This window comes from Salmo salar, unplaced genomic scaffold (genome assembly GCF_965601325.2).
Source record: "Salmo salar unplaced genomic scaffold, fSalSal1 ptg000432l, whole genome shotgun sequence".
NCBI lineage: Eukaryota > Metazoa > Chordata > Actinopteri > Salmoniformes > Salmonidae > Salmo > Salmo salar.
This window is the reverse complement of record NW_027675387.1, coordinates 1,454,920-1,476,901: the sequence shown is the minus strand read 5'-3', so window position 1 is coordinate 1,476,901 and position 21,982 is coordinate 1,454,920.

Genomic DNA, 21,982 nt, shown 5'->3' with positions numbered 1-21,982 from the left:
GAAGGCCAGTTGAGAACAAGTTCTCATTTATAACTGCGACCTGGCCAAGATAAAGCAAAGCAGTGCGACACAAACAACAGAGTTACACGTGGGATAAACAAACGAACAGTCAATAACACAATAGAAAAATCTATATACAGTGTGTGCAAATGGAGTACGGAGGCAAGGCAATAAATAGACCATAGTAGTGAAGTAATTACAATTTAACACTGGAGTGATAGATGTTCAAGTAGAAATACTGGTGTGCAAAAGAGCAAAAAAAGTCAATAAAAACATGGGGATGAGGTAGGCAGGTGGATGTGCTATTTACAGATGGGCTATTTACAGATGGGCTGTGTACAGCTGCAGCAATCGGTAAGCTGCTCAGATAGCTGATGCTTGAAGTTAGTGAGGGAAATATAAGTCTCCAACTCCAGCGATTTTTGCAATTTGTTCCAGTCATTGGCAGCAGAGAACTGGAAGGAAATGCAGCCAAAGTAGGTGTTGGCTTTGGGGATGACCAGTGAGATATACCTCCTGGAGCGTGTGCTATGGGTGGGTGTTGCTATGGTGACCAGTGAGCTGAGTTAAGGCGGAGCTTTACATAGCAAAGACTTATAGATGACCTGGAGCCAGTGGGTTTGGCGACGAATATGTAGCGAGGGCCAGCCGACGAGAGCGTACAGGTCGCAGTGGTGGGTGGTATATGGGGCATTGGTGACAAAACGGATGGCACTGTGATAGACTGCATCCAGTTTGCTGAGTAGAGTGTTGGAGGCTATTTTGAAAATGACATCGCCGAAGTTAACCTGTTAGGGCTAGGGGGCAGTATTGACACGGCTGGATAAAAAACATACCCGATTTAATCTGGTTACCACTCCTACCCAGTAACTAGAATATGCATATACTTATTACATATGGATAGAAAACACCCTACATTTTCTAAAACTGTTTGAATGGTGTCTGTGAGTATAACAGAACTCAAATGGCAGGTCAAAACCTGAGAGATTCCTTTACAGGAAGTGGCCTGTCTGACCATTTCTTGAACTTCTTTTCCATCTCTATCATTTACTAAGGATCTCTGCTCTAACGTGACACTTCCCACGTCGTCCATAGGCGCTCAGAGCCCGGGAAAAAACAGAATGTCGTCATTCCAGCCCCAGGCTGAAACACATTATCGCCTTTCTCAAGTGGCCGATCAAGGGACACTGGGCTTAGGCGCGTGACCCGACCGCCCCCGCCTTTGGGATTTTTTCCTCTGTTTGCCGAAAAGGAGATTCCCTGTCGGAATATTATCGCTTTTCTACGAGAAAAATGTCGTAAAAATTGATTTTAAACAGCGGTTGACATGCTTCGAAGTACGGTAATGGAATATTTAGAATTTTATTGTCACGAATTGCGCCATGCGCGCGACACTTCTTTACTATTTCGGATAGTGTCTGGAACGCACGAACAAAACGCCGCTATTCGGATATAACGATGGATTATTTTGGACCAAACCAACATTTGTTATTGAAGTAGCAGTCCTGGGTGTGCATTCTGACGAAGACAACAAAAGGTAATCAAACTTTTATAATAGTAAATATGATTATGGTGAGTGCTAAACTTGCCGGGTGTCTAAATAGCGAGCCCGTGATGCCTGGGCTATGTACTTAGAATATTGCAAAATGTGCTTTCACCAAAAAGCTATTTTAAAATCGGACATATCGAGTGCATAGAGGAGGTCTGTATCTATAATTCTTAAAATAATTGTTATGCTTTTTGTGAACGTTTATCGTGAGTAATTTAGTAAAATGTTAGCGAATTCCCCGGAAGTTTGCGGGGGGTATGCTAGTTCTGAACGTCACATGCTAATGTAAAAAGCTGGTTTTTGATATAAATATGAACTTGATTGAACAAAACATGCATGTATTGTATAACATATTGTCCTAGGGTTGTCATCTGATGAAGATTATCAAAGGTTAGTGCTGCATTTAGCTGTGGTTTTGGTTTTTGTGACATATCAAACGCTGTTTAAAATCAATTTTTATGCTACTTTTCTCGTAAAATAGCGATAATATTACAACCGGGCAACGTTGTATTCATTCAAAGGCTGAAAGAAAAAACATTTGAATTCTCGTGAACGCGCATCTCAGTCTCACTGTCCCCAGGCTGACTGATCACAAACAGAGCTGCTGTACTTTTCCCAGAGACAGCAGACACCCCATTCCACTTTCTGGTGGCTTTAGAGAGCAAATGGAAGCCTTAGAAAGTGTCACGTTACAGCACAGATGCTGTAATGTCGATAGAGATGCAGAAGGACAACAAATTATCAGACAGGGCCTTCCTGTATGGAATCTTCTCAGGTTTTTGCCTGCCATATGAGTTCTGTTATACTCACAGACACCATTCAAACAGTTTTAGAAACTTTAGAGTGTTTTCTATCCAAATCTACTAATTATATGCATATTCTAGTTTCTGGGCAGGAGTAGTAACCAGATTAAATCGGGTACGTTTTTTATCCGGACGTGAAAATACTGCCCCCTATCCCAAACAGGGTAAACTATCATTATAACATCATGGATGAATTCTAGAATATACTATATAGCCTAGAAACCTGGTTAAACTATCATTATGACCTCATGGATGGCAAGTCCTTGTATTCATAGTGTAGTGAATTCAGGGGGAGGCCCTGAGCTGAACTCAAACCTGGGTCCAGTGACTGTCAAGCCAACACCTTATAACTGTTACGCCAAGATGTCTGAACTTCTTGACGAGGTCCCTATGAATTTGAGAGTGGTTACATTTCTCCTTCCCCCATCCCTCAGCTGTTTACCAAACCAAGCCTCTGGGCAGCCATTTTGTTTCTGTTTAAAAACTAGGTTGCCCCTTTAAAAAAGCCACACAATCAATCAACCAATCTGCCGTTCATACAATAACAAAGCTGTAATTCCACCACTGTTTTGGTTATAAGATGATTATGGGGTTGGAGAAATGTAACTACTTTCAAATTCATAGACAGACCTATGGATGCAAGGACTGACCATCCATGATGTCAACATTATAGTTTTAACCATGTTGAGGCTATACAGTGTTGATTACATTGTTTCTAAACATTGGAGTAAAAAAAGTTTCTTTGGGGGTTCTGATGGGGTACAACAGTTGAACTAAGCTCATGAGGCATGTTATATTCTTCAAGAATCAATGGCTATAAATTAATAATTATAAAGTCACAATATGGATGTAGCAATTGCAGATTTCCCCTTTAACACCACACATCAGTTCAACAACTGCAGAGTTTGTGCCTCTGTATTTAAGACAGTACTTACTAGTGTTAATCAGGGCCCGTTCATCGTTAAAACCATTGGATGCCTTAACATGCCTTTGGGAAACCGGGCCCAGATATACAGTTTCCTCCTCTTCTTCCTTTTTCGATGTGACAGTCATCTCCCCCTCCTCTTCCACTCCATAAACTGCATCTTCCTCCTCTTCTTTTACTGTAACATCCTCCTCCTCTTTTACTCTGAACGCATCTTTCTCTTCTTCTTTCACTGTAACAGCCTCACCCTCCACTTGTTTTTGTATTGTAACATCTTTCTCTTCCTCCTCCTCTTTCACAAGAGCTTCTTTCTCCGTCCAGCAGGCCTCTTCTTTAGCAGGACAGTAGCTCAGTGACCGCATGGTCGGAGATGTTAGCTAGCTAGGCTAATGCTAACTTAACCAGCCCGCTAGCTGAATAATAACAACAACACCGTAAATATGAAATTAAATCTGATAACTAACTAGACGACAGAAGAGGGTTTAAAACACAGTGGCTAATATACACGAAAGCATCTAAAGAGCTTTATTGGTTTGGCTATTTTGTCTAGCAAGCTACCGAGGTGGCTGAATAACTGTTGTTGCTGTTGAAAGAAGCGTTCCGTCCACTAGATTATACGTCACACCAACAGCATTACCTTACATTCCCAGACCGCCATCTGCTGACTGGAGTGGGTAACGCAGTTGAGTAAAATGTATATTATAATGTTCAGACAAAAAGTTAAACGGTAGGAACTTCCTGAATTGGAATTATCACTCTACACATGTACTGCACTGGAATTATCCCATTGGCTGGCAGAAACGTGCAGTTTCGTTTTTATTGGGCCATCAAAGCTGTGTCAGTGATTTGTGTGATTGGTTCCATTTCAGTCACATGTGCATAAGGGAGAGGTGGTGTCTGATGTCTGCAGGTCAATGCAACTGAGAAATATGATCCTTGTAACTATTCTCTGTGAATATCAGCAGTGGGAATGATTGTGAAATATGATCCTTGTAATTATTCTCTGTGAATATCAGCAGTGGTAATGATTGTGAAACATGATCCTTGTAATTATTCTCTGTGAATATCAGCAGTGGGAATGATTGTGAAATATGATCCTTGTAATTATTCTCTGTGAATATCAGCAGTGGTAATGATTGTGAAATATGATCCTTGTAATTATTCTCTGTGAATATCAGCAGTGGGAATGATTGTGAAATATGATCCTTGTAATTATTCTCTGTGAATATCAGCAGTGGTAATGATTGTGAAATATTTAGTTCATTTCATCAGAGCAACATGATAATTAATGATTTCTGAACAACCATTTTTTATTTAATGTCTATTAAGAATATCTGATCAACTTTATTTCACTTGGTGATGTTTCATTATAGAGAACATAACAATACATGACATCTACAGTGGTGATGTGTCATTATAGAGAACATAACAATACATGACATCTACAGTGGTGATGTTTCATTATAGAGAACATAACATGACAATACATGACATCTACAGTGGTGATGTTTCATTATAGAGAACATGACATAACAATACATGACATCTACAGTGGTGATGTTTCATTATAGAGAACATAACAATACATGACATCTACAGTGGTGATGTTTCATTATAGAGAACATAACATGACAATACATGACATCTACAGTGGTGATGTTTCATTATAGAGAACATGACATAACAATACATGACATCTACAGTGGTGATGTTTCATTATAGAGAACATAACATGACAATACATGACATCTACAGTGGTGATGTTTCATTATAGAGAACATAACATAACAATACATGACATCTACAGTGGTGATGTTTCATTATAGAGAACATAACAATACATGACATCTACAGTGGTGATGTTTCATTATAGAGAACATGACAATACATGACATCTACAGTGGTGATGTGTCATTATAGAGAACATAACATAACAATACATGACATCTACAGTGGTGATGTTTCATTATAGAGAACATAACATAACAATACATGACATCTACAGTGGTGATGTTTCATTATAGAGAACATGACATAACAATACATGACATCTACAGTGGTGATGTTTCATTATAGAGAACATGACATAACAATACATGACATCTACAGTGGTGATGTTTCATTATAGAGAACATGACATAACAATACATGACATCTACAGTGGTGATGTTTCATTATAGAGAACATGACATAACAATACATGACATCTACAGTGGTGATGTGTCATTATAGAGAACATAACAATACATGACATCTACAGTGGTGATGTTTCATTATAGAGAACATGACAATACATGACATCTACAGTGGTGATGTTTCATTATAGAGAACATAACATAACAATACATGACATCTACAGTGGTGATGTTTCATTATAGAGAACATGACATAACAATACATGACATCTACAGTGGTGATGTTTCATTATAGAGAACATGACATAACAATACATGACATCTACAGTGGTGATGTTTCATTATAGAGAACATAACAATACATGACATCTACAGTGGTGATGTTTCATTATAGAGAACATGACATAACAATACATGACATCTACAGTGGTGATGTTTCATTATAGAGAACATAACATAACAATACATGACATCTACAGTGGTGATGTTTCATTATAGAGAACATAACAATACATGACATCTACAGTGGTGATGTTTCATTATAGAGAACATAACATAACAATACATGACATCTACAGTGGTGATGTTTCATTATAGAGAACATGACATTGTGAATGGTTAGGAAATAATATGTCATGTTTTACTAGTACCTCAGCCAGCATTGTGAATGGTTAGGAAATAATATGTCATGTTTTACTCGTACCTCAGCCAGCATTGTGAATGGTTAGGAAATAATATGTCATGTTTTACTCGTACCTCAGCCAGCATTGTGAATGGTGTCTGATGCGATGACATACTAGACCATGACAGTAAATATAATACTTTGGTGTTTTTAGTCATGCATGAAATGTCTGGGGTGGTTCTGTGGTTATAAGTTACTGACCTTGGAAAACATTTCTGGCCATGCTGGCAGGGTCTGAATCAAACCCAATGTCCACCTGGTACACTGGCAGGGTCTGAATCAAACCCAATGTCCACCTGGTACTCTGGCAGGGTCTGAATCAAACCCAATGTCCACCTGGTACACTGACAGGGTCTGAATCATACCAATGTCCACCTGGTACACTGACAGGGTCTGAATCAAACCAATGTCCACCTGGTACACTGACAGGGTCTGAATCAAACCCAATGTCCACCTGGCACACTGACAGGGTCTGAATCAACCCAATGTCCACCTGGTACACTGACAGGGTCTGAATCAACCCAATGTCCACCTGGTACACTGGCAGGGTCTGAATCAAACCAATGTCCACCTGGTACACTGACAGGGTCTGAATCAAACCCAATGTCCACCTGGCACACTGACAGGGTCTGAATCAACCCAATGTCCACCTGGTACACTGACAGGGTCTGAATCAACCCAATGTCCACCTGGTACACTGACAGGGTCTGAATCAAACCCAATGTCCACCTGGTACACTGACAGGGTCTGAATCAACCCAATGTCCACCTGGTACACTGACAGGGTCTGAATCAAACCCAATGTCCACCTGGTACACTGACAGGGTCTGAATCAAACCCAATGTCCACCTGGTACACTGACAGGGTCTGAATCAACCCAATGTCCACCTGGTACACTGACAGGGTCTGAACCAACCCAATGTTAAGGGGAGGGAAGATTGGTCAAGAGGGTGATGATTATTGTTGTTCTACTGCCTGATTGTTATGCAACAACACTGTTTACAAAAGCTTTGTTAAATCAGCACAACAGTTTTCAGCTGTGCTAACATAATTGCAAAAGGGTTTTCTACTGATCAATTAGCCTTTTAAAATGATAAACTTGGATTAGCTAACACAACGTGCCATTGGAACACAGGAGTGATGGTTGCTGATAATGGGCCTCTGTACGCCTATGTAGATATTCCATAAACAATCAGCTGTTTCCAGCTACAATAGTCATTTACAACATGAACAATGTCTACACTGTATTTCAGATCAATTTGATGTTATTTTAATGGACAAAAAAAGTGTTTTTCTTTCAAAAACAAGAACATTTCTAAGTGACTCCAACCTTTTGAACGGTAGTGTTAATCATTTTAGAATAAGGCTGTAATGTAACAAAATGTGGAAAAAGTGAAGGGGTCTGAATACTTTCCGAATGCACTGTATTGTTACACCATGTAGGAGCAGTATAGACCTAGTCTGTTCATTATATACATCTACAAGATGTATTGTTACACCATGTAGCAGCAGTATGGAGGTACAGTGGGGGACAAAATTGTTGACACCCTTGATAAAGATGAGCAAAAACAACTCTATAAAATAAAGAATTCAAATACTTCTATGTAAAAAAAAGGGTGAATTATATTATTTTATACTAATACAATTGCTCAGAGAAAGAGATTTAGTTTAACATGTAATTCTCAAAAGGCAGGGGTCTGAATTATTGCCACCCATGTTTTCAATACTCCAGCACCTTCCCCTTGGGAAAATAACGACACTGAAATGTTTTATGAGATTAGAAAACACATTGGGTGGGATCTTAGACCCTTCCTCCATACAGAATCTCTCCATGTCCTTGATTTATTTAGTCGGTCTTATGGACTGCCCTTTTCAATTCAAACCACAGGTTTTCAATGGAGTTCAAGTCCGAAGACTGAGATGGCCATTGAAAATGTTGATTTTGTGCCCAATTAACCATTTCTTTGTGGATGTTGATGTGTCTTGCTGGAAGATCCACTTATGGCCAAGTTTCAGCCTCCTAGCAGAGAGGTAACCAGGTTTTGGGCTAAAATATCCTGGTAGTGGGTAAAGTTTATTTATTTATTTCATACAGTAATTTTAGCTCATCTTTATCAAGGGTATCAATAACTAGGTGCTTATTTTGATATGTAGTTATTTGACTGAATCAGAAATACAGATGTGAAGTAGATGTAGAGTTTGTTTTAAATTCTCAGAAAAAATCTGAACTAATCAAACAAAACTTGTTGCTCTTTGTACGTGTTGATATAATATTCATATTTAATGGAGAGGAAAAAAACGTTTCCCTAAACTGCTTTATAATATTATAATTCAATGAAGAATAAAAATAGTTTTCCCTCCTCAACTGCGTTTCCTCCCTCCAGACAGCAGATGGCGATATGTGTCTTTCAGGCGATGTTTCTAGTGTGACGTATAATCTAGTGGACGGAACTCTTCAACAACTGCAGCCACCTCGGTAGCTCGCTAGCCGACAAAGTCTGAACATTCAAGTTCTTAAGACAATTTCGTGGTTTAATTGCCACTGTGATTTAAACATAGTACTCCATTTTATGTAATATTTACGTTGTAAGTCAACTAGCTGGCTGGTTAAGTTAGCACTAGGCTAGTCGCTAATGCTAACTAGCTAACATCCCCGACCATGAGTTCACTAAGCTACTCTCCTCCTGATAAAGAAGAGGAGGTCTGCTGGACGGAGAAAGAAGGTCTGGTGAAAGAGGAGGAGGAAGAGGAGGCTGTTACAATTCAAAAACACGTAGAGGGTGAAGCTGTTACAGTGAAAGAAGAAGAGAAAGACGTTACAGAGAAAGAAGAGGAAGACGCGTTCAGAGTGAAAGAGGAGGAGGATGTTACTGTGAAAGAAGAGGAGGAAGTGAAAGAAAATGAAAACGTTTTTGGAATGAAGGATGAAGAGGGGGAGATTACTGTCACATTAGAGGAGGACGAAGAAGAGAAGACCGGAGAACTGATTAACACCAGTAAATACAGTGAGTACTATCTAATAAAACAGGAACATTGATCTGATTAACACTAGTAAATACAGTGAGTACTATCTAATAAAACAGGGACATTGATCTGATTAACACCAGTAAATACAGTGAGTACTATCTAATAAAACAGGGACATTGATCTGATTAACACTAGTAAATACAGTGAGTACTATCTAATAAAACAGGGACATTGATCTGATTAACACCAGTAAATACAGTGAGTACTATCTAATAAAACAGGGACATTGATCTGATTAACACCAGTAAATACAGTGAGTACTATCTAATAAAACAGGGACATTGATCTGATTAACACCAGTAAATACAGTGAGTACTATCTTATAAAACAGGGACATTGATCTGATTAACACCAGTAAATACAGTGAGTACTATCTAATAAAACAGGGACATTGATCTGATTAACACCAGTAAATACAGTGAGTACTATCTAATAAAACAGGGACATTGATCTGATTAACACCAGTAAATACAGTGAGTGCTATCTTATAAAACAGGGACACAAACTCTGCAGTTGTTGAACTAATGTGTGATTTTTAAAAGGGCATTCTACACTTGAATATGTTTCTGTACTGTCGGAATTGTTCATGACGTCCTACAGTGATTTAAAAAAAAAAACTTTTCCTGTTGAAAAGTGATATAAATACAGTAAAGTATAAACACACTAATGGGAAACAAATAAATGTTTTGAGCAAAATAGTGTTTTTTTAACAACTGCAAACTAGACGGAGTGAGTGATGTCATAGTAAGGCCTTCAAGGAGTTGGCTTGATGGGAAGTCGTGATGTCATCCAATAGGAGGCTGATCTTCATGTGAATATTCATTATTCTTTTTAAAATCCTTCCTGTTCTGTCAAGTATGTTGTTGATCATTGCTAGAAAGCCGTTTTCAAGTCTTGCATTGACTTTCAAGATGATTTAAGTCCAAACTGTAACTAGGCCACTCAGGAACATTCAATGTCATCTTGGTAAGCTCCTCCAGTGTAGATTTGGCCTTGTGGTTTAGGTTATTGTCCTGTTAGGACAGTTTTTTGTATTCAGATCTCTGAAATGCTCTCTACCTACGTAACATTTAGTGTCTCCTTATGTTACGCTGGAAAAACAGTTTTCATGGGAACAGAAATCCTAAATCATTTCAGAGTTTGCTAAATCCAATGGTTCTAACCAAGAGTCACCTTAACTTTATTGACAACACCCAAATGGATACTGTCATTAACGTGGTTCTTCAATAATTACACATAATTCTTAATACTGTAGCTGTTTAGTTACAGTCACATGTTCAACTATCATCAGCTGATCCAGGAAATCATTTTCTGAATGACAGTCACATGACAAACATCAGGACATGCAACAACAACCAAAGTGCTTCTTCATTCATTACTCTGGTAAAGACAGTTATGCCGTGCTCCACGTTGGATCCAACATCCCTAACAAATTGATGTTTATAATGTATTATTGTCTACTTGATTTACAGTAGGGTCTCGTTAGTCTGTTTGGACACAGAGATACTTAGCTCATAATGTGTAGAGAACTGTTCCTTGATGGATAGGCTATTGTTCAACACACAGAGCTATTTTCCTTTATTCAGGACATTTAGAATGACAACACATTACAGAGTAGCCTAGTGGGATTATTCACAAAACTATCTGGTGATCAGGTTATGAAACGTCACGACAGACATTTTAGTGTCCATGTTTCACCTGAAATATTAAATGATTTATAGTCCTACGTCTATGTTGTTGTTAGATAAAGTTATGGGTCCTACAGTAGGTCTATGTTATTGTTAGGTGAAGTTATGGGCCAATTTGTTAAACACTTAGTGTACAAACCCTCATTGTCAGGCTGATGTTAAAGCTAGCCAAAGAGCATTTTACTGATTGAAGTGTTTTTTAAGTGTAAAGCGGTTGATTTGCGACAATAACACAAACATATTAAGCAGGAGGTTCAAACGAGCTTTACAATTATAATCCAAAAGTAATGTGAAATGCACTCATATGCAACCTGTAAATGGAGGCTATTTTTGCTGTCAGCCTATGAGAACTCTCCTGAGTTTTCCCCCACAGTGCTGAATTAGTGAATAGACAGAACTTAATGTGAGTTTACTTGAGTAGCACTCCTGATCTTGTCCTGATAGTGCGCTGTAATATTCAGAATACATTGTGAAAAACGATCATCTTCGCTCACCATTTTTGCTCCAGGCAGATATACTACATCCATAACTAGTGGTTTCCTCATTACCAGATATACTACATCCATAACTAGTGGTTTCCTCATTACCAGATATACTACATCCATAACTAGTGGTTTCCTCATTACCAGATATACTACATCCATAACTAGTGGTTTCCTCATGACCAGATATACTACATCCATAACTAGTGGGTTCCTCATTACCAGATATACTACATCCATAACTAGTGGTTTCCTCATTACCAGATATACTACATCCATAACTAGTGGTTTCCTCATTAGCAGATATACTACATCCATAACTAGTGGTTTCCTCATTAGAATGGAGGAGTTTCTACAACCAAATTGCGTGTGCATCGCTGCAATTTTAGCAAACACAGAAAGGGGCCTATATTGGAGGCCAAAGGTCATCTGGCACACTGCTTAGGTCTTGACTGTCTTGTCAAATGTTGTACAACTTCATGGGTACTCTCTGGTCATCCCTTTTTACCTCAAATAAACAGTGGATTTCTGCTGTTGTGGGCATTTAACCATCTGTATGACTTTGTTGTTCACACAGGAGAGAGACGGGACTATCGTGGATCCTCTGGGGAGCCTCAACAACCTCATGATGGTGAAGAGGCAGAGAAGAGTCTCTCCAGATCAGAACTCCTCAAGAAACACCTGCAGAGACCCACAGGGAAGAAATCTTACTTCTGCTCTGACTGTGGGAAAAGATTCAACTCCTCAGTAAAACTTAAAATACATCAAAGAATTCACACTGAAGAGAAACCTTTTGGCTGTACTCAATGTGGGAAGAGTTATGCCCTGTCAGGTAGCCTGATATCACATCAGAGAACACACACATGAGAGAAACCTTTTAGCTGTACTCAATGTGGGAAGCATTTTGTTAATTCTAGCTGTCTGAAGAGACACCAGATAACACACACAGGAGAGAAACCTTTTAGCTGTAATCAATGTGGGAAGAGTTTTACCCAGTCATGAAGCCTGATATCACATCAGAGAACACACACAGGAGAGAAACCTTTTAGCTGTAATCAATGTGGGAAGAGTTTTACCCAGTCAAGAAGCCTGATATCACATCAGAGAACACACACAGGAGAGAAACCTTTTAGCTGTACTCAATGTGGAAGGAGTTATGCCCTGTTAGGTAGCCTGACAGCACATCAGAGAACACACACAGGAGAGAAATCTTTTAGCTGTACTCAACGTGGGAAGTTTTTTTCGTTCTAGCCATCTGAAGGTACACCATAGAACACACAGGAGAGATACGAGAGAAATCATATAGCTGTACTCAATGTGGGAAGAGTTTTTTTCGTTCTAGCAGTCTGAATATACACCATAGAACACACACAGGAGAGAAACCTTTTAGCTGTGATCAATGTGGGAAGAGTTTTACTACATCTGGCCAGCTGACTATACACCAGAGAACACACACAGGAGAGAAACCTCCTAGCTGTGATCAATGTGGGAAGAGATACTCTGGTAAAAGACATCTGATCAAACATCAGAAAATACATGAAGGAGTTGTTTCATGATATCAATGAAATAATGTCACAATGTAGAATGTTTTAACATTGTAGAAGGAGTATTTTAATGATGTCACAATGTAGAACCCTAAACGTTTGTCCCCTGTTCTATTGATTTCAGCATGATATGGATATTAGCCTCAGGGGGAAAATCCAGGCTCTGAAATGGAAGAGTTACTATTTATGTGATTTAACAAAAAGTGACAAAAAAAATGTATTACACTTACCATGTTGGTGACCCACTTGAATCAAAATGCAACACTTCGAAATGTTTAGGTTTTCAGTTTATCACCAACTGTTTCTGCTTATTGGTTATTGATTTGGACACGTTAAAACTGTGTTTTGACATTGGGGATATCCCACCTAGCAACATGTCATTGAGAAGACGTTGAAAATAAGACTATGCCCGACATCCAATATATGTTCGTTGAAAGTGAAAGTTGAAAAGAGGTCTTTTCTGGTCGTTTTTTCAATGACTTGAAAACAGCTTCATTTCAACGTACTTGCACCCTATACACATGGACGCAGTATAATAAATTGGTCTATAATCAATTTTATTAACAATCCTACATCACTCCAGTATTTATTTACAACATTCAAGTGCTAATTGTCTTTATTCCACTACTGAAGAAGCATGACTCAAATCACCTCATATTTTAAAAAAAATTTATGAAATGTAAACATTTTTTTTAAATGAAATGTATGCATTCACTACTGTAAGTCGCTCTGGATAAGAGCGTCTGCTAAATGACTAAAATGTAAAATGTAACAAATTTCAAACATTCAGCCTGAGAAAATCAGATTTTTTTTATTATTTCCTGCCTCACCATTAGGTTCATTATTGTCAATATGTATTAACAAAGGGGTGTACATTTGGTTTTGATATTTCATATTTACAATTCATGTAATACTTATTCATGCAACCAACTGACAATTTTTGGGTACAATTATATTCACATTGTTGCCGTGTTTTTAGAATGTCAGGGTTCATTCTCAGATGTGCCAACCCAAATGTACTAGAGCATGACATTGGGGACTGGGCCCCGATCCAACAACATGCCTATCTAGTGAACCCTGAATAGAGAGAGAAGCTCCGCAGTGAGGTGGAAAGTTACTATGGATATTGCAGGAGTTTCCTCTTGAAATCAGACATGTCAGTGGTGAGGACAACTTGGTTGCTGATTGTCTCAAGGGTGGGCAGTTAAAAAGTTGAGTGTTTTGTGTTTAGCCAGTGCGTTGCCATGGATCACAATTTATTATGACTGCATGTTTTTCCGTATTGGAGATGAGTTTTGTTTGGGCTCGTTCCAAGGAGACGAGAGTTCTAGAAGCTAGTGAGTTTTAGGAAGACGAGAGTTCTAGAAGCTAGTGAGTTTTAGGAAGACGAGTTCTAGAAGCTAGTGAGTTTTAGGAAGGATTCTATGGAAAGAAAAAGGACAAAAGATACTATTGTATATTATTATTTAGAAATACGTGTTTTTTTCTTCTTTTTAATTGTTGACATCCAGTAGACACCATGTTTATATTGGTGAAGGTGAAGCATTTTAGTTGATTATAATGTGAAATGGAAGTTGTTTTCTGTTGGTGGTGAGCAAACTTTTCCAACAAAAATGTAGGACATATTTGTTGTCTTAAGGTGTTACAGGCTTTGGTTTTTCCATTTATGTTTTGAGGTTGAACTTTAGCTCGTTAGCACGTCTAGCTCGTTAGCACGTCTAGCTCGTTAGCCCGTCTAGCTCGTTAGCACGTCTAGCTCCGTCAGCACGTCTACCTCGTTAGCCCGTCTAGCTCGTTAGCACGTAGGACGCACTGATTGGTGTCACCTCGTTAGTCAGTATGTGTTACACCTGTGCTGGCTTGTCCATCTCGTTAGTGGGAAGGTGTTTCACCTGAGCTGGTCCAGGTTCTATTTAAGAGTGTCTGGCCCAGTGCTCCAGTTGTCTTGATACATGTGGAGAGTCAACACCTTTAGTTGCTCCACCTTTTTGGTTTGCTTCCTGTCTTTAAGTTTGGTGTGGGTTTTTCTTTTGTTTTCCTCTTCTTGGGCAGATTTAGTGGGTCTCATGGTGGGTGTCTTTTAGGTCCCAGTTGTTGTTACTAGTCAACTTCCAGTGGACACCCCCATAGTGTCTTTCAGAACCCCTCCTAAAAAACAAGTTATATTTTGGGTTGGATATTGCATCATATTGTTGATATTTTAATCAATGGCGTTTCCTTAGGGTTTATTAGTCTTTCAGTTGTTAATCTTCTGTTTTTTATCCTCTTATGTTTGTTTACTAAATATTTCTGTTTATTTTCATAATTTTTTCCTGTGAAGCCATTGTGTTGCATCCTTGTCTGACATGTGCTGTATAAATAGAGCTTGATTTGATTTGAACATATTGCAAAACAAATGAACCCAATGACTGATCTATCAACAGACTCTTGCTAAACCAATGAACAAATATGTGCAAAAGCAACACATCTTTATCCATCTTAGTATGAAAAACAGTATAAAGTCAGTACATCTCCCACTATGTCAAAATAGTGCTGGTATGTAAGTTTTGTATCACTTTTCAACCAACCCAGTGCATTTGTTGAAGATAAATGTTTAATTCAACAATATGTCAAAGGATTCAACTACTTCAAACCGAAACAAACAAATGGATCAACCAGATCAATCCCACTTTTCCAGCCTGCTGAAGGCGTGGTGGAGTGGTAAACACCACCCCCGGCTCTACCAGGGGCTTGAGGTGGTCTCCCACAGCTCTGCTTATGTCATGTTCTGTGGCCTTGCTGTTCCATTTCTTGACTGTCCCTGTAACACAGAAACACATTTAGTCATATTATATAAAACACTCAAAGTAATGGATATGGAGCATCTATGGCCTCAGTTACACCTGGCACCAACATGTGACTTCTGTCATCTGATCTCTCCAAGCTGCATTAGGTTCAGATCTACCAGGATGGGCCTTTGACATAGTCTGGATACAGTCAGGCCACTGAATATGCATAAGCAATGTAAAGATATGCTGGGAAAGTACATTTGACACAAATTACCTTCGTAATAAATAAATGTTGTTGGTCACATACAGGTGTTCAGCAGATGTTATTGCAGGTGTAGTGAAATGCTTGTCCTTCTAGTTCCCACAGTGCAGTAATATCTAACAAGTGATGTTTCTATATGATAACAATAGAGTAATATATTTAACGCCCCTCCCTCTGTCTGCCGTATTCTCTCTGCTCTTGTTTCCTTATTAGGATGCCGGTGGGCGGAGCTGGGAGGGTCGTCAGCTAAATGGGAAGCACCTGGGCCCGGGTGTGTCCCAGGATAAATAGACCTCTTCCACAGTCATGAAGGGAGACTCTCTCCATGCAGACACCTTGTTGATTTTGGTTGTGTTATCTAATAAATATATATTTTTGATACTCCTTGTCTCCACATTGTCTCCCTTTTGTTGCGAACTCAGAGCTGGTTCGTAATGGAATTAGGAATATATGGATAAACAATGTCAGAGCAGCATAGACTGAGATACAGTTTATACATATGAGATGAGAAATGATATGTAAACATTATTAAAGTGACTAGTGTTCCATTTATTAAAGTGGCCAATGATGTCAAGTCTATATGTAGGCTGCAGCCTCTCTGTGCTGTTTAACAGTCTGATGGCCTTGAGATAGAAGCTGTCTTTCGGTCCCAGCTTTGATGCACCTGTACTGATCTCGCCTTCTGAATGATAGCGGGGTGAACAGGCAGTGGCTCGGGTAATAACAAAGAACATGTATGTATGCCTGGGGGGAAATTCACTTTCATACAGCAATACCAGTGGACAATTTGCACTAAATAAACATAAATGGAACATATTCCCTTTTGCTGACGTGATGAACCACTAAGGGGACATAAATATTTAATCCCAAAACTTTCCCTTTGGTTTAACTGTTTAAGACGGTCCCCTTTTCTAATAGAGGCCGGAACGTGATCAATACCCACAGCTAGTAGGTGTAACCGATGTGAAATGGCTAGTTAGTTAGCGGTGGTGCGCGCTAATAGCATTTCAATCGGTGACGTCACTCGCTCTGAGACCTTGAAGTAGGGTTTCCCCTTGCGTTGCAAGTGCCGCGGCTTTTGTGGCGCGATGGGTAACGTTGCTTCGTGGGGTGTCAGTTGTTGATGTGTGCAAGGCTCCCTGGTTTGAGCCCGGGTTGGGGCGAAGAGAGGGAGGCAGGGTTGCCTTGGTGTAAGGACTTATAGTGCCTTGCCATGGGGTAGTCGTCATTGCCTACCCGTATGGCGTACTTGTGTTCCGCTAAACGGTCTTGAAGGCGTCTCTTTGTCCGTCCAATGTAGAACACCTTGCACTGTGGACATTCCAATCTATAGATGACATGAGTGGTTTTGCAGTTAATGAAATGCTTGACGTAATACTCCATTTTGGAAGCTGTGTCTACAAAATACTTTTTCTGTGCAATATTTCTGCAGTGGTTATATTTAAAAGAGCCCTTGGGTTTGTGGTCAAGCCAAGTTTTTTTGAGAGTCACCCGGAAGATAACTGTGTACTAATTTATCATTTAGGGTAGGACATCTTTTAAAGCTTATGACTGGTGGCTCAGGAAAGACTTGGCGTAGTAGAGTATCACTTTGGATAATTCCCCAATTATTTTTAATGATTATTTTAATGTTCTCTGCTTCAGTACTGTATTTTGTGGGTATTGATCACATCCCGGCCTCTATTAGAAAAGGGGACCGTCTTAAACAGTTAAACCAAAGGGAAAGTTTTGGGATTTACAAACTACAGGCCACTAAATACCCTGGTTTACATGAAGATATGGATTTACAAACTACAGGCCACTAAATACCCTGGTTTACATGAAGATATGGATTTACAAACTACAGGCCACTAAATACCCTGGTTTACATGAAGATATGGATTTACAAACTACAAGCCACTAAATACCCTGGTTTACATGAAGATATGGATTTACAAACTACAGGCCACTAAATACCCTGGTTTAAATGAAGATATGGATTTACAAACTACAGGCCACTAAATACCCTGGTTTACATGAAGATATGGATTTACAAACTACAGGCCACTAAATACCCTGGTTTACATGAAGATATGGATTTACAAACTACAGGCCACTAAATACCCTGGTTTACATGAAGATATGGATTTACAAACTACAGGCCACTAAATACCCTGGTTTACATGAAGATATGGATTTACAAACTACAGGCCACTAAATACCCTGGTTTACATGAAGATATGGATTTACAAACTACAAGCCACTAAATACCCTGGTTTACATGAAGATATGGATTTACAAACTACAAGCCACTAAATACCCTGGTTTACATGAAGATATGGATTTACAAACTACAGGCCACTAAATACCCTGGTTTACATGAAGATATGGATTTACAAACTACAAGCCACTAAATACCCTGGTTTACATGAAGATATGGATTTACAAACTACAGGCCACTAAATACCCTGGTTTACATGAAGATATGGATTTACAAACTACAGGCCACTAAATACCCTGGTTTACATGAAGATATGGATTTACAAACTACAGGCCACTAAATACCCTGGTTTACATGAAGATATGGATTTACAAACTACAGGCCACTAAATACCCTGGTTTACATGAAGATATGGATTTACAAACTACAAGCCACTAAATACCCTGGTTTACATGAAGATATGGATTTACAAACTACAGGCCACTAAATACCCTGGTTTACATGAAGATATGGATTTACAAACTACAGGCCACTAAATACCCTGGTTTACATGAAGATATGGATTTACAAACTACAGGCCACTAAATACCCTGGTTTACATGAAGATATGGATTTACAAACTACAGGCCACTAAATACCCTGGTTTACATGAAGATATGGATTTACAAACTACAAGCCACTAAATACCCTGGTTTACATGAAGATATGGATTTACAAACTACAGGCCACTAAATACCCTGGTTTACATGAAGATATGGATTTACAAACTACAGGCCACTAAATACCCTGGTTTACATGAAGATATGGATTTACAAACTACAGGCCACTAAATACCCTGGTTTACATGAAGATATGGATTTACAATCTACAGGCCACTAAATACCCTGGTTTACATGAAGATATGGATTTACAAACTACAGGCCACTAAATACCCTGGTTTACATGAAGATATGGATTTACAAACTACAAGCCACTAAATACCCTGGTTTACATGAAGATATGGATTTACAAACTACAAGCCACTAAATACCCTGGTTTACATGAAGATATGGATTTACAAACTACAGGCCACTAAATACCCTGGTTTACATGAAGATATGGATTTACAAACTACAGGCCACTAAATACCCTGGTTTACATGAAGATATGGATTTACAAACTACAGGCCACTAAATACCCTGGTTTACATGAAGATATGGATTTACAAACTACAGGCCACTAAATACCCTGGTTTACATGAAGATATGGATTTACAAACTACAGGCCACTAAATACCCTGGTTTACATGAAGATATGGATTTACAAACTACAGGCCACTAAATACCCTGGTTTACATGAAGATATGGATTTACAAACTACAGGCCACTAAATACCCTGGTTTACATGAAGATATGGATTTACAAACTACAAGCCACTAAATACCCTGGTTTACATGAAGATATGGATTTACAAACTACAGGCCACTAAATACCCTGGTTTACATGAAGATATGGATTTACAAACTACAGGCCACTAAATACCCTGGTTTACATGAAGATATGGATTTACAAACTACAAGCCACTAAATACCCTGGTTTACATGAAGATATGGATTTACAAACTACAAGCCACTAAATACCCTGGTTTACATGAAGATATGGATTTACAAACTACAGGCCACTAAATACCCTGGTTTACATGAAGATATGGATTTACAAACTACAGGCCACTAAATACCCTGGTTTACATGAAGATATGGATTTACAAACTACAAGCCACTAAATACCCTGGTTTACATGAAGATATGGATTTACAAACTACAGGCCACTAAATACCCTGGTTTACATGAAGATATGGATTTACAAACTACAGGCCACTAAATACCCTGGTTTACATGAAGATATGGATTTACAAACTACAGGCCACTAAATACCCTGGTTTACATGAAGATATGGATTTACAAACTACAGGCCACTAAATTCCCTGGTTTACATGAAGATATGGATTTACAAACTACAGGCCACTAAATACCCTGGTTTACATGAAGATATGGATTTACAAACTACAAGCCACTAAATACCCTGGTTTACATGAAGATATGGATTTACAAACTACAAGCCACTAAATACCCTGGTTTACATGAAGATATGGATTTACAAACTACAGGCCACTAAATACCCTGGTTTACATGAAGATATGGATTTACAAACTACAGGCCACTAAATACCCTGGTTTACATGAAGATATGGATTTACAAACTACAAGCCACTAAATACCCTGGTTTACATGAAGATATGGATTTACAAACTACAGGCCACTAAATACCCTGGTTTACATGAAGATATGGATTTACAAACTACAGGCCACTAAATACCCTGGTTTACATGAAGATATGGATTTACAAACTACAGGCCACTAAATACCCTGGTTTACATGAAGATATGGATTTACAAACTACAGGCCACTAAATACCCTGGTTTACATGAAGATATGGATTTCTCACCCTTCCTGTAGGGTTGTGATAGGTCCATTCCTGTAGGGTTGTGATAGGTCCATTTGCTATCATCTAGTGGTCTTTCTTCTCAATTGCCCTCAGCTATGTTTAGACTGTTGTTCATGTTTTGTTGGGTTCAAGTGTACTAGGGAATAGATTGCTTTCTTGTTCTTGACTTCTCTCCCAGACATGTTTAGGGTTGGAACTACCTTGCTGGGTGTTCTAGTGCCTCTAGCTTGGAGTTGTATTATCTTTCCTTTTTTGTGATGACACAGCCACAGTGTTTCACTTTTTAATGTGTATAGTATTGCTTACTAGGTGTGTCCAATCAATTTTGTAACCACTCCCTCTCCAATTAGGGCTAATTGGAAAAGCTGTTAAAAAGAGGACATTGTATCATTTCTTTGTATTCCCTGACGAAGGCCATGCAGCCGAAACGCGTTGGATTTTTTTTTAAACATTGTTTCTATTGAACCTGCCATACTAATAAAGGCATTTTAATCAATTATATGAAGAGTGCCTTGGTCCTCCTTTCTTTTTGATGACCTACTCACCCCTTTTACCAAAGAGCACCTTCTGTCTACCAACATTTACTATTGTGTACCTTAGTAGCGCTTCCCTTCCTCATTTTTCTACTAGTTGAAAATAACTTCTATTTCACATTATAATCAACTACAATGCTTCACCTTCACCAATATAAACATGGTGTCTACTGGCTGTCAACAATTAAAAACAAGAAAAAATATATATATTCTCCCCACTAGCTTCTAGAACTCTCATCTTCCTAAAACTCACTAGCTTCTAGAACTCTCGTCCCCTTGGAACGAGCCCAAACAAAACTCATCTCCGACACGGAAAAACGTGCAGTCAAAATAAATTGTGATCTATAGCAACGCACTAGCTAAACGCAAAAAAACTAATCTTCTTGACTGCCCACCCTTGAGACAATCAGAAACCAAGTTGTCCTTACCACAGACATGTCTGATTTCAAGAGGAAACTCCTGCAATATCCGTAGTAACTTTCCACCTCACTGCGGAGCTTCTCTCTCTATTCAGGGTTCACTAGATAGGCATGTTGTTGGATCGGGGCCCAGTCCCCAATGTCATGCTCTAGTACATTTGTGTTGGCACATCTGAGAATGAACCCTGATATTATAAAAGCAGGGCAACAATGTCAATATAATTGTACCAAAAAAATTGTCAGTTGGTTGCATAAATAATTATCACTACTAAATGTTACATGAAATGTAAATATTTGATTGCATAGTCATATTTTCAACGTCATTTTGCTAGATGGGATATCCCCAATGTCAAAACAGTTTTAACGTGTCCAAATCAATAACCAATATGCAGAAACAGTTTGTGATAAATTGAAAACCTAAACATAACATGTGCTATATAGACAAACATCTGCCACAATAATTATATTACTTGTATTATTTAAA